This window comes from Excalfactoria chinensis, chromosome 1 (assembly GCF_039878825.1).
Source record: "Excalfactoria chinensis isolate bCotChi1 chromosome 1, bCotChi1.hap2, whole genome shotgun sequence".
Taxonomy (NCBI): domain Eukaryota; kingdom Metazoa; phylum Chordata; class Aves; order Galliformes; family Phasianidae; genus Excalfactoria; species Excalfactoria chinensis.
The window spans coordinates 41,509,420-41,523,165 of record NC_092825.1 but is presented as its reverse complement, the minus strand read 5'-3'; the positions used below and the strand labels follow the sequence as shown (position 1 = coordinate 41,523,165).

At 38.0% G+C, this 13,746-nt stretch overlaps 1 long non-coding RNA gene across 1 annotated transcript in view; it reads right to left on the bottom strand.

Moving 5' to 3' along the window:
• The window catches only part of LOC140264770 (uncharacterized), a 36,945-nt gene that overhangs the window by 15,560 nt on the left and 7,639 nt on the right, over window positions 1-13,746 (bottom strand). The window lies entirely within an intron of this gene.

The following is a 13,746-nucleotide window of genomic DNA, read 5'->3' as shown; positions in this document are numbered from 1 at the left end:
CAATAGAAGATCAATGTAAGTGCAAAATTTTATCCTGAATCAATGTGTGATTTCTAAATTTAAATAATTTTATATGTTGAAATTGTAACATAGGAGGAAAAATATTAAAAAGAAAATATATGCGCACAGTTGAACATTTATCCCTTTTCATCTGATTAAATATTTTCCCTCTCAGAGACACTCACATTTGTCTGCTTTTTTTCTGAAACATCCCTTCACCTTAGAAGACTACAGACAATATTACAAAAGGTATGTTTTCTCTAGAAAACAGAATCTTTCAGTCAATAATAAAGCATACATCAAAGATAAAATATTTATTAATGTCTGCAGAATTAGTCTTTATAATGGTGATAAAGCCCAAAGCTGTTTTATGTATCTTGGGTAAAATGACATAATGGCTTATCTGGCTAATAAAAAACTCATGTAAAATGAATTATTTGAGAAATACTGAGCTTTATTCTGCATGGGAATTAGGTAAACTCACTGTATTTCTACAGTCACAAAATAATAATAATAATTATTATTAATTAATAATTAATATAATTAATAATAATAACAATTATTATTATTATTATTATAAAATCTTGCTGTTCATTTTGTTCTGAATTACAATTTGGAGTCACGAGTCATAATGGAAATAAATGTCCTGGAAGAGACAGCTTAGTTTACAGGTGCGTTTAGCACTGAGCTTTTCTCCTTTGTTATTTGAGAGCATTACCAGTTAAAGATTAGAATTTTTTTCCCTTTGCATAATAACTATTTTCCTTTTGGGGAAGAGGGAATCAGGAGCTCTAAAATATTTTTCTAGGGAAAGGCCCTCCAAAATGTTTAACAAAATAATTTGGGTACTTGCTTATTCCATTCCATAGTGAAAGGCAACAAATAACACCTGCACATCTGTGACAGCAAAGCTTTGAGAAAAGACTTCAACCAAAAAGATCTCCATAAAACATAACAAATCCTTCCACATACACAGGCTGACATTTGTTTGGTATCAAACTCCCTTTCATAGAACTGAATACATGCACTCATTTAAAATGCAAGTGCAGCTGACATGTTAGATTTCTATCTGGCCATGAAATGGAAAATCTGTGCACAGAGACTACATTCTTCACCTTTGGGAACATGGGAAGCATGTTTGTACACAAAGAAATCCAAGGAGGATAAAATCAGATTTGAAGGAATACAGCGAACCACAATGTCTCACATTTATGACTACACTTCGTTAATTTGGCTACCGTATTTGAAATCTGGATAGGAAAACTAAACGATGAAGCAACAAGCAATAACAACAGAACAAGGTAAGAGCAGGATGCTTCTCTTCCATTTGAAATATTTTTTCTTCATTTTCTGACGCACAGAACAAACTGTAAAACAACTCTTTTCATTTTAATGTTTCTTTCCAAAGGCATGTTGTACTTTGATACATGTTTCTTGAGCTGGGACATTTTTAATTCTTTTATCACCCAGACTTCTTCCTTAAAACATCAAAATATGAATATATGGGACTATGTCTAGTGGTCAAAGGTACAATACACAATATATGCTTCAATATTCAGAATCTAAACTGGTATGTTCTGTAGCTGTCTTTCCTGTCTTAGGGACTCAGCTTCCCTGGCATTCAATCAGTGTGTAAATAATGACTGGTTTTTGAGCTTTTGTTCAAACAAATGAAATCCAATATCAAGGAGGAAAAACATTATGTGTTCCATTGGGAACTGACTACAAAAAGTGATACTCTTTTGTTAAAGTTACCCTGGAATAGTTTAACAGGTTTTATAACAAGCTTGTTTAAAAGCTCGTTAGCATAATGTCATCATTCTTTTTAACTGTAGTTCTGAAAGAAACCATGTGCTTTGCTACACTAAAAACAAAATGATTCCAGCAAAGCAGTGGAAGAACGGGATAAAGCAAAAGTTCTGAATAATAGAACATGAGGTCATAGTACATAGAACAAGTCCTGGGAATGTGAGACCTTGTCTTCACATATGAAGTGAGATGATTTAGTCAGAAATCAGCTATGAAAATATCAATCATGGCAGTATTGCTTTATTTTTTAACATAAGAGTTCAAACATGCTTTCACAGAGATTTCAGTCACTAACTGTATTTATTTTGCTCCATAATTATTTGAAAAATAATTAATAAGTTGAATTTTCCTATGTGGAAAGTCAAGCCTGATGTTCCATTTAATTGTTCACTTCACCTCTCATGCTACCACATCTCTTCATATTCACAGAGGAGTTCATTCTGTGGAAAAGATGAAAATTCAAAGGCTGGGGATAAAGTGCTAAAGCCCCTTTCACAGTTGCTGTGTTAAGTTGAACCTGCCCCTGAATTCTACTGCAAAAGTAAATCACCACATCTTAGAGACTGCTTTTCTGCCCGCAGCAAGTTATCACAGCAAGTAATTCTTGGAGAAGGTATGCAGTGGTTGGAGAAAACCAAACTTGCTAATCAAGGCAATTATGCAAAACATTGTGAGTGTTCAGACACCTTCCCCCAAACACATTCTACAGTGTGACAACAGTTTTGAAAGCACTTGTCAGATAAGAAAAGCAAGAAAAGGGTATGTTTGTGGGGGAAAAAAATAAAAAAATTAAAAAAATAAAAATTGCTGTGGTAGACAAAAATCAACGACTGTGCTCCAGAAGTCAAGAAATAAATACTACACAGAACACAATCTTTCTAAACTGTGGTTTGGTAAAGACTTTCAAAACCACACAGCAGAACTCCATCTCTTATTTAGTGGTCAGCTATACTAATAAAATGCAGAACTTGTACAGTTGCAGAAATATAGCCAGGGAGTTCATTGTTTCTGTTATTTTCTATTTTCTATTCTATATCCTATATATCTGGTGTATGTTATTTCTCTGAATTTCAGTCTTTGTTCCACTTTACAAATAATGCTGAACCACATGCAGCTCAACTATGATGCTCAGGTTGAGACTCACATCATATGAACAGACTGTCTGAAGCCCACCACCAAACTGCATTCTTCAGAGTACTGGGAGAGGTGCTCAGCATGCACAGCGCATGTGCTACCTACTATGATACTTTTATCTGCCTGATCCTTAACTTCTCTTCCTCTGAAGTTCAGTATTCTGCCAGACTTAAAGTATATGCCAGTGCTTCTCTTTCAAACAGTCTTTCAGCATCTCCATTCAAATACATGCCAAGCATGTGCAAGAGGGAAATGTTCTGACATCTGTGGTTGGAAGGCAAACAGATACTGTGAATTTTCACCAAAAGGAGTTGTAGTAAAATTACATGAAAAGAGTAGCAAAAAAAAACTACAATATTTCCTTTAGTCAGAAATGTCATGCTTTGTATCCATAATATTTAAAAGGCTGTGCTGGGAAATGCAGAAACTAGACAACTCTATTTGTAATGACTTGTTTTTTCTGGTCACTGTGAAGACTCCAGGAGAATATGATCAAAGCCATGAGTGGTAGCGAAACTCTCATTTTCCACTGATTTTTGTGAGAGAAAATTCTTCAAAAATTTTCTACTTGAGTTATACTCACACTGTTTTCACAAAGTGAATGTGCATAAACCTTACTGATTGAAACACAACATACAGTACAAATAAATGTCTTGGAAATCATAATGTTAGACACAGGATAAAATCTCAGTTGTAAAAATGTCAATGGCAAATGATCTACTGAGTCCAAGAAAGGTAAGGGTTCCACCTTTGAAATATTTTGCTTTCAGTCTTTTGCCCATACTATCAGTCTACGCTTCACAATTACAGAAAATAAAGGAGGCTGAATCTAAATTCAAACAATAAATTAGGATATTTATCTTAGGCAAAAAGAAAGTCTCAGGTATCAATTCAGGCTTCTTGTTAACTATTCCTGCATGTAATAAATAGACTAAACCAGTAGATTAAAAATGATTTCCAGCAGATATACATACAGAAACCAGCTTTCCTTTTGTTTTGCTCTACAAGCAAAAGAAGAAAATGGCAGAATCTCTTGCAGCGAGATGCCAAAAATGCTGGCAATACAACAGTGTGTAACACTGAAGTATCTCTCCAAAAAGATCTCTTCTCCCAAGTGGAGAGAGAATTTTGATATCAAAACTGAGTTATAAAAGCTCTCAGATCATGAAAAACCGAGTATGATTTTTAGACCCACCGAATTTTTCATGGTGGGGAGCAAAATGTACAACATAGTAGTCATGAAATAAATAGTTCTATTTCCTTAATCTAACACATAATATGCAGTATAATCCTTATATATCCACACAATACAAAAGACTTTTAACAGCAGATTAATGCAGACTTTAAAATGAAAGATGACAGCAAGTTAAAGTAGGAGAAGAGAGACGGCAGATGTGTGTAGAGGTGAGTGGATTTGAAAAAGGTAGGAAGCATAGAATCATAGAATCAGAAGGTTGAAAAGGACAGATAAGATAATCTGGTCCAACTATCCTCCCATTACTGTAGCTACAACAAACCACTAAACCATATATCGTAGCTCCTCATCCAGATGCCTCTTGAACACTGCCAGGGACAGTGATTCCACCACCTCCCTGGACAGCCATTCCAGCGTCTGACCGCTTTCTGAGAGAAAAAGTTTTTCTTTGTGTCTATTCTAAACCTCCTCTGGTACAGCTTGTGGCCATTTCCTCAGGTCCTGTTTGTAGCCTGGGAGAAGAGGCCAAACCCCTTCTCATCACAACCTCACTTCAGGGAGTTGTAGAGTGCAATGAGGTCTCCCCCTGAGCCTCCTCTTCTCCAGGCATGAGAAAACAAAAACCCCAGTGATTCCCAGCTTTTCTGCAGCTAATTCCTGTGCCTACCTGTCTCCCTTGAAATTTTGGTCACAATCTTACTCTTAAAACACACGATTTGTGTGCTCATAGATAACCACCCACAATGTCTGAGCTGCTAGCTGCAAGGCAGTACACAAAGCAGGTGTCTGACTCTTTCCACAGTGCAGGACTTTAGTGCCAGGAGATGGAACCCATAACAGTTGCAGTTCCCAACATTCTGTTAGCTAAGAATCATTGTGACTCCCATTTACAAGAAAGGTTGTAAGGAGGATCCGGGGAACTACAGGCCTGTTAGCCTGACCTCGGTTCCAGGGAAGGTTATGGAACAGATAGTCTTTGAGGGAGATCATGCGGCATGTGCGGGATGGCCGGGGGATCAGGCCTAGCCAGCATGGGTTCATGAAGGGCAGGTCCTGTTTGACCAACCTGATCTCCTTCTATGATCTAGTGACCCATCTGCTGGATGAGAGAAAGGCTGTTGATGTGGTCTACCTAAACTTCAGCAAAGCCTTTGACACTGTCTCCCACGGTATTCTGCAGAAGCTGGCAGCCCGTGGCTTGGATGGGTACACTCTCGTCTGGGTAAGGAGCTGGCTGGAGGGCTGGGCTCAGAGAGTGCAGCACAGTTACGCTGTCCTTGTGCCCTTCTAGTTAAAGCCTGTGAACCTAGGCTTTGTGCAGTGACAAGGCTATTTCTGCTGCCAGGCTCTGGAGCTGGCAGGGTACACTGCTCTTTCAGTAACACAATCCATTGATGAATAGAAATGTGAATTAAGTACAAATCTGTCTCACTCAGGCTAGAAGACCCACAGGAATCCAGCACTGTGCAACTCCTTTGGGTTACAGAGAGCTTGAGTTAAATATCTGGTTTGCATTGAAGAGTTAATCCAGAGGGAATCCATGTAGACACATTCTGCTGAAGCTGTCAGTGTTCAACAAGGAGATAAGTAATGACATCAAATCAAATTAAATCAATCACTATGAGTATTAAATTACTTTTGTGAGTCTAAAAGATTTTTCCTTGACATTCTGAAGTGATAACAGCTTGGAAAGAGTTGTATTTGCTGTTTCAATACAGAATATTTCTACATCTGCCCTGCAAAGATCTTTGATTCCTCTCAAAACTCATCACAGATAAGGAAACATTATTAGCCAGATCAGCTGCTAAGTAATTCCTTTTTTTGATTTGGGAAGGCCTCTTAATTGCTAAAATCTGACCGCGAGATAAAAATTGACCACAAAACCTACAATAGTTATCATGGTAAGACAAAGCTTTCCACAAAGTCTCAGTGGTTAATGCTGTCACCAGACTGCCCTTATATATATTGAGGGTGAGATCAAAACTGTATCTGGGGCAACAGTTCAGGACATCTTGACTGAATGAATACTATGGACCTTCATCTTCTTTTTCAGTCTTCTGTCAAGCTGAACTCAGCAGCTGTCAAGATTCATAAGCAAAAGCTGTAGCTATCAGTAGAAAAGAATGTGAAAAGAGGCCGCTCTTATTAACACAATGATCAGTTAATCATTTCATAAGCTCCTACTGCCATCGTGCGTTGACAAATGATAACACACTTGGTAACAAATATAGCAAAACCTAATACTAAGATAGATGTAACTCATGTTTATCTATCTTTTGAAAGCTTAATGCCATACTTGTTTGTTTTTGTGTTGGTTTTGTTTTGTTTTGTTTTGTTTTGTTTTGTTTTTTCCCCTTTCATCTTTAATGCATTCTGGTTTTGGAAGGATTTGGAAACTTCCAGGAGAAAAACATGTGAAAGTTAGGGAACTAGAAAATAAACAAATACATAATACATACATATATCATTTTCTCTGAAATGCTGCATGCAAATAAATGCTGCATGCAAATAATTTATATGTTGAGTACTTGACAATATCTCTCAGCAAATGGTGAACACAAGACCTGACGTAAACGTGCATCTCATAAGACAAAACCATGACCCTGATCTACCAGTTTACAGCTAAAGAAATACATTGCCAGTGTCCACTTCTTCCCAGCTGCACAGGCCTTGAAAAGCTTCACAGAGACAAACAAATAAAAATATAATTAAAAAAAAAAAAAAAAAAAAAAAAAAAAAAGAAACAAACAGCCAATCAAACAACTAAACCTTACACTTGTGTGATAAGAATGAGGACACAGTATCTGTTTTTCCAGAAATAAACGCATAACACTTGTCTTCAATCTAGCTATCTTTGGTAAGGCTTTGTTCTGTCACCACAACAGACACCTTTATTCATTTATTTGTTTATGTGTTCTGCACTGGGGAAAGCCAATAAAACATGCTACAAGCAGTGCCTGGTGCGGTGGAATTAAAATATGTATGGATAAGGAATCTTGAGGTAGGCCTGCTATCCATCTTACTGATGTCCATGGAAGGACAGGAATTAATTTCAATAAACAACATGGAGAACTGGGCACATGGTTTGACACCAAGAAAGCAAGGAATTTGGCAGTGCAGGCATCCTCTGTGAGGCTGTGAAGGCAACATAGTCCCTCCACATATTCTTCTCCCCCTTGGTAAAGTTCATTCACTTTATGAAGTGCTTTGAGAAAAGGAGAAATTGGGACTAACATAAAAGCTAGACCTGGTATGGTATCTGGGTTTACTTGGGAGGCAGATGCAAATATCCCCTGTTCTCCCACAGCTGACCAGGGCTGAGGTCACAGAGGATAACACTTGTCATAGGTATCACCCCATTGATGACATCACACCATTCCACTGGGTGGGGTGGCATGTCAGTCATTTGTCCCTCAGGCCACCACAGATGAAGCCGTGTTGGCATAGCACAGTGAGACAGCTGGGTGCTAACATGCATCAGGTGAGGCGCAAGGCTCTCTCCCGGCCCCACTTGTCAAATATCACCCTTGTTACACAGTGGAAACCTGATGGTGGAAAAGGCTGTCCCTTGCAATACTTGTGCAGCCACATCACTCTGCAAGCCACAGCCAACTTGAGGCAGCACTGTAATGGTAGACGAGACAGGCAACGACAACGGTGGAGGTATGTACTCAAGCTGACTGGCTTAAGGGCTGGCAAAAGCAGAAGATGGCCAAGGAAAAGGAAACAAACATTTAACAGATCGACAAAGCAAGGAAAACCAGAAAGAGAGATGCACCAAATCCATGCATTTTCATCAAAAGGCAGCAGTGGGCGGAAACGGCTGCACAAATCTCCTGCACAGAGATCATGGCACAAGAGGCCTAGAGTGACATGCCGTCAATACAATGGAAGGAGGAGGCAGAGGAATACAGTGAAGTTCCACTGCACTTCCAAGCCACTCCACCAAGAAGGGTCAGGTGGGCAGCACAGGCCCAAAGAGACCCAAATGCACAGCCCTGCCACTAGAGATGGGCAGCCCCAAGCCTACCATTCTGCCCACTACTGCAACTCTTCCTTGGGGTTGCAACAGTCCTGTGAGTCAGCAAAGAACATCAACAGGCTCAGAGATGAAAGAAGCAAGAGCAGAAATGGGGAAAGTTTCCCACTATGCAACATGAAGGGTCATAGCTGCAATGAAGGGTTCAACATGCCTCTCAATCTGCTGCCAGAGATGGGAAAGGATTTCTACCCCATGAACACAGCAAGGCATTGCCCACCTGGGATGCGTGCACCCCACAACACAACACAGTACATTATGGAACAGCATCAAGATGCATGGGAAAATGAGAAGGAAGAAGCAGTGGCAATGAACAGAGGCAACAGTATCAACAGCACTACGGATGAAAATGTCTCTCTCACAGACTTTCTCCCTTCCATGGCCCAAGAAGATTATAACACCTCTTCAGAAGAAGAAGAGGAAGAGGAAGACATCGAAGCGAATGAAGATAATGATGATGGGGAGAACACACAGTTTGCCAACCTAGACTAGATGTGCAAAGTTAACATCCATTGAGACATCTTAATGGAAGTGACAGCACAAGGAAAGCATCTGAATTGTAAAATCATTAGCTATTATAAGCCAGAAGCTTTTGACATACAGGTCACTAAATAAATATCTGCTCTTCTAATCCTGCTGTCTATTGCTTAGTGTTTCATATACATTGCAATCAGGCTGACAAATAACAAGAAAAACAGAAAGACTAGTACTGTGGATAGCAAAGAGGTCAAAACAGCTACAATAGAGAATTGCTTTTTAGAGACTATTTCTCTCATGAGCACACGCCCCATTCAGAAAGGCTTTTAAGTGCATTGTTATGATATACTGAAAACAGGAAGTCTTAGACAAATGATTAAAAAAAATGTATATACAGAAGCATAGATGAGAATGGATGCTACACTTGGACATTAAAAAAGGGGAAAGAGTATTAATTAAATAGATATATTTTATATGTAAACAGACACTAAAACCTGCTCTGCAATGGCTTAAGTGTGTATTTCATATATACCTTATAAAATGTAACTAAAATAAATGCAATTGAAAATTAGAACAAAAAGAGCAAAATAAGACTGGGGGCACAACAGTTCAGCCACAAGATGTTCCCTTTGATTTGTTATAAGTGCTCATATCATTTTCATTTCACCAAAGGTCAAGATGAAGAAGAGGCTTTGTGATACGTTCTAGCTTCACTTATTAATCTGGCTAGAAGTGCAACCATGGGAACTATCACAAGCATGCTAGTATTTTCATCTCAAGGTGAAAGAGACAAGAATTATATGAGCTTTTACCAAAGTTCACCTTTAAACCCCACAGTGATTGAAACTATTGCCCTTCCTCCTCCTGTTTCCTTGCTTTCTAACAGAAAATCTCTCAAAGCTTTAGAACTTGAATGGCTACCTGTATGCAAATCTCTCATTTGGCAGAAATCCTCATTTTTAGCTCCCATGTTTATACAGCCAATGAGATACTCTTGTGAACTGTAATGAATGAGGATGACATACAGAAGGATTAAAGGAGGAAGGAAAGATTTAATAAGTCATGAATGAACTGGCAGAAGCTGTTACTGCATAGTAAACTTCTAAAACTCTGACTTATTTTAAAACAAAATTGAGAAAATTATTCCCCAAAAAGCATGATTTTCAATCTTTTTTATTAAGTGAGGTTAAAAGAAATTTAAAGCGTTTGCTACATAATGAGATATGGAAGCCTGTATTAAGTTTTGAACGAAAATATTAGCAAAACCATCTACTGAAACAATGACTAGTTGCACATCACAATTCTGATTTCATTATTTCACCTTTCAGATTTACAGAAAGTTCATAATTTTTGTTTGTATTACACCCTGCATCCATCCATCCATCCATCCAGATGTTTATTTCTACTTACATAAGACTGGTAGTATTCCATGATCACAGAACTGCAAACACTTTGAGATGGTTTCATAAAGTGGTGGAATATATAACGTCTTCAACATGAACATTTTAAATTCATGAAAAATAAATTTATGCTTCTTCAATTAGTATTTATTTTGTCACTGAAATATCAGTGCTTGTACAAAGCCAGAATTTCCTTTTCTCTGTTTTGTTATAGAATTAGAAAAGATGAAAATACAGTACACCACAGTTAGTAAATATATTTATTCTTTTGCCACATATTCAAACTAGTTTGAATTTACTACAGCACATTTTTCCCCATATGTTATTCATAGCCTCCCTACAAAATGTGTGAAAACATTTTGAGTTAGGTGATGGACCATTAACTCAGCATTGCTCAGGTGTTACCATGTTGGAACACGGTGCTTTAAAAAATCCTGAATGTCATTTATAAAATTGAAATGTTTTTCTTCCAAACTACTTCAGAAGTAATCTTGCAGAAGTGTTTGCATTCTAACAATAACATTTTTAACACCTCAGTTTTAAATAGCTTCGTTTACTTCATCTATTTTCTGATGTAATTGGGAAAAAGAACCCAATATGAATTTTTTGTTTAAAATGCTTCTACCAATAAATAATTTAAATTAATAAAAAGAGAGATAAGTAAAGAAACATTACACTGCATTTTTAACAGTTTCATCTTCTGACAAAATATTCTACAGCAGTTAGATGAGTGAAGTACTTAAATATAATTTATCTCAAGCGCATAAGAAAGATTTTCATTTTGAATTTACTGATATGCATAGGAGAAAGAAAAACAATATAAACGCTGTTCTTTCAGTGCCAAAGAGTCTGAGGAAACTTCTGCTAAATGGCTTTATCTACATGCATTTGCAAATAAGGAAGAGCCCAACATAGGGAACTCAAAGTAAAAAAACAGTAATTTTAAAATAAATACATAAAAATGGGGGCTAATATAGCAAAACATTTTTTTCTAAAGTGCTCTCACAGGTAAGAGAGAGGCAACATTGCAACTTTACAACAGTACTCAGTTTTGATATTGTTTCTCAAACTACATCTTGTAATTAAAAAAATTCTCTAGACAAGAAATAATAATTGCAAGCTGACATGTAAGTAATTTCAAATATGCAGTGTATCAACACAATAAGGATATAAAATATCTATAAATTTGATGTTGACTAAAACCCCCTGAAATACACATTACCTAAAACGTGAGGTATCTGAATAAATATTTCTGATGTCAATGTCAGGCTTATTTTAATGTACTTTCAGATGCCATTTATGTATAAAGCTCCTACCTCACTCCTTCCATACACTTTCATCTAAACTAGGAAACTAAAATGCCTAGGATTGCAGAATTGTCCATTCTGTTAACATGGAGCCCAGTATCATTTTGGCTTTAATCAATTAGTCCTCTTCTCAGTAATATCTGGATTTAACATGTACTAGAGACCTCTCAAAGCAAACAGTCTGGAAGTGGCCAGCCTATTTTGGATAGGAAGTAATTTGAGCTATATAGACTTAATTTATGCTATGTCAGTTGGTCTTAAGGCCAGAGAACAATCCAGGCCCATTTTATCTATTAATACAAAAGCAGCTTCAGAATCAGTTCCAATCTGTAGATTCTTCCTTTCCTTCTTTGATCCATTGCTTCTCTCCTCTAGGTTCAAGTTAAATATATTCTCCTTCAGAGAAGGAGAAAGGTCTCCTTAGATCTCAGCCCCAGCTCAGCCTGCAATGAATCAGAGGCACCCAAATCCTTCTGAACCCTTAGGATCTAACCTCACATTGGAATATCTGTTAGTATGTGTGCACGGGTGATGTCTGAGAATAGCTTGGAGGGAACATATGCTCAGTGCAGCTGCAATTCTGAGCTAATTAAGCTACAAAGCTTTTGAAAGTCTCCTGTAATTATACCTTAACTATAGTTTCTTTAAAGATTCATAACTTGAAGAAAAAATAGTCTTTTTTATTATTAATCACAACAGAAGAGGTTTGCCATAAAACAAAGTCACTCCAGTTCAACATCAAGTTAGCTCTGAAGTTTGCTCAGTCAAAAAAAAGATCTTAACAATTCTTAATAGGAAAGTGAGTCTCTCATATTTTTTTATTCTTAGAGAAATATAAAATAAATTTGCTTTATCTTTGCAAAAAGTTTAACACAAAAGATACTTCCAACAGAAAGCTTCAGTTCCATGCTTAAAAGCTAGTAGTTACAAACACCTGAAGACCTGACATTAATAACAAGAGTTAGTACTGATAACAGGCAGTGTTGCTAGATGTACCTAGATTTACAAACCACTGAACTACCAACAACAAATAAGCACAAGAAGTAATTTTCCCCTCATTAAATCACACCTGAAAAAAAGCACATACCAGAACTCAATAGCAAGCCAGATGGAATCAGAAAGCTTTGATCTGTGACAAGATTTTCATATCTACATCTGAGTGTGAATTTATCCTACCTAACTTCAGACATCTATAATGTCAGTTATCTTCTAGAGAGATTTTACAACAGGGATCCAGACATAAAAGAAAAGTGAGCTTCAGGCTGGGCAAGGGCAACATGCACAGTTCAGGTCTCACTCAGCTCAGCTCCATACAGTGTCATGGATCCTTAGTTCGTTGCCGCTGTATTTATTTTCCTTTTCCCTTTTTCCCTTTTCCTTTTGGGATAGCAGCCCTACAGGCCGTCTATTTCCCCTGTCACAGGTGCAGGTAGATTTTAGGTTAAACCGTGACATACAGCCTGGACAGATTTGGTCCAAGGATATTTCTGAGGTACTAGACAGTTCAGTTTGAGTTTCCAGGCTTGTGATTGGATAACTGAGCTGCACACAGTGCTCACAGATGTACTAGAAAATTTTGGCTATTTGGATAAGAACAAGACTAAGAACAAACCATGCAACTCTATGAGTTGGAGAGCAGTCAGTCAGAGGTCTGACCAAGCTGTGGTAGGATCATAGAATTGCTCACGTCTTACCTCTTAGCAGCCCTCCACTAAATCATTTCCCTGAGCACCACATCTAAATGGTTTTTAAACACATCCAGGGATGGTGACTCAACCAATTCCCTGGGGAGCCTATTCCAGTGCTTAACAAACCTTTCTGTACAGTTTTTCCTGATATCCAACCTAAACCTCCCCGGTGCAACTTGAGGCCATTTTCCCCTCATCCTGTCACCTGTCACCAGTGAGAAGAGCCCAGCCCAGCTCTCGCTGTAAGCACATTTCAGATATTAGAAGAGGGCAATAAGGTCTCCCCTCAGTCTCCTTTTCCCCAGACTAAATAGTCTCAGTTCCTTCAGATGCTCCTCATAGGGCATATTCTCCAAGCCCTTCATAAGCCTTGTTGTCCTTCTTTGGACCTGCTCCAGCACTTCAATGTCTTTTCTGTATTGAGGTACCCAAAACTGAGCACAGTACTCAAGGTGAGGCCTCACCAGTGCTGAATACAGGGCAGGATTACTTCCCATTGCTGATGCAAGCCAGGATGCCATTGGCTGTCTTGGCCACCTGGGCACACTGCTGGCTCACATTCAGCTGACTGTAAATCACCAACGACCCTTTCCATCAGGCATCTTTCCGGCCACTCCTCCCCTGTAGGGTTGCATGAGGTTGTTGTAACCAAAGTGCAAGACTTGGCCCTATTGGTACTCATACAGTTAACCTTGGC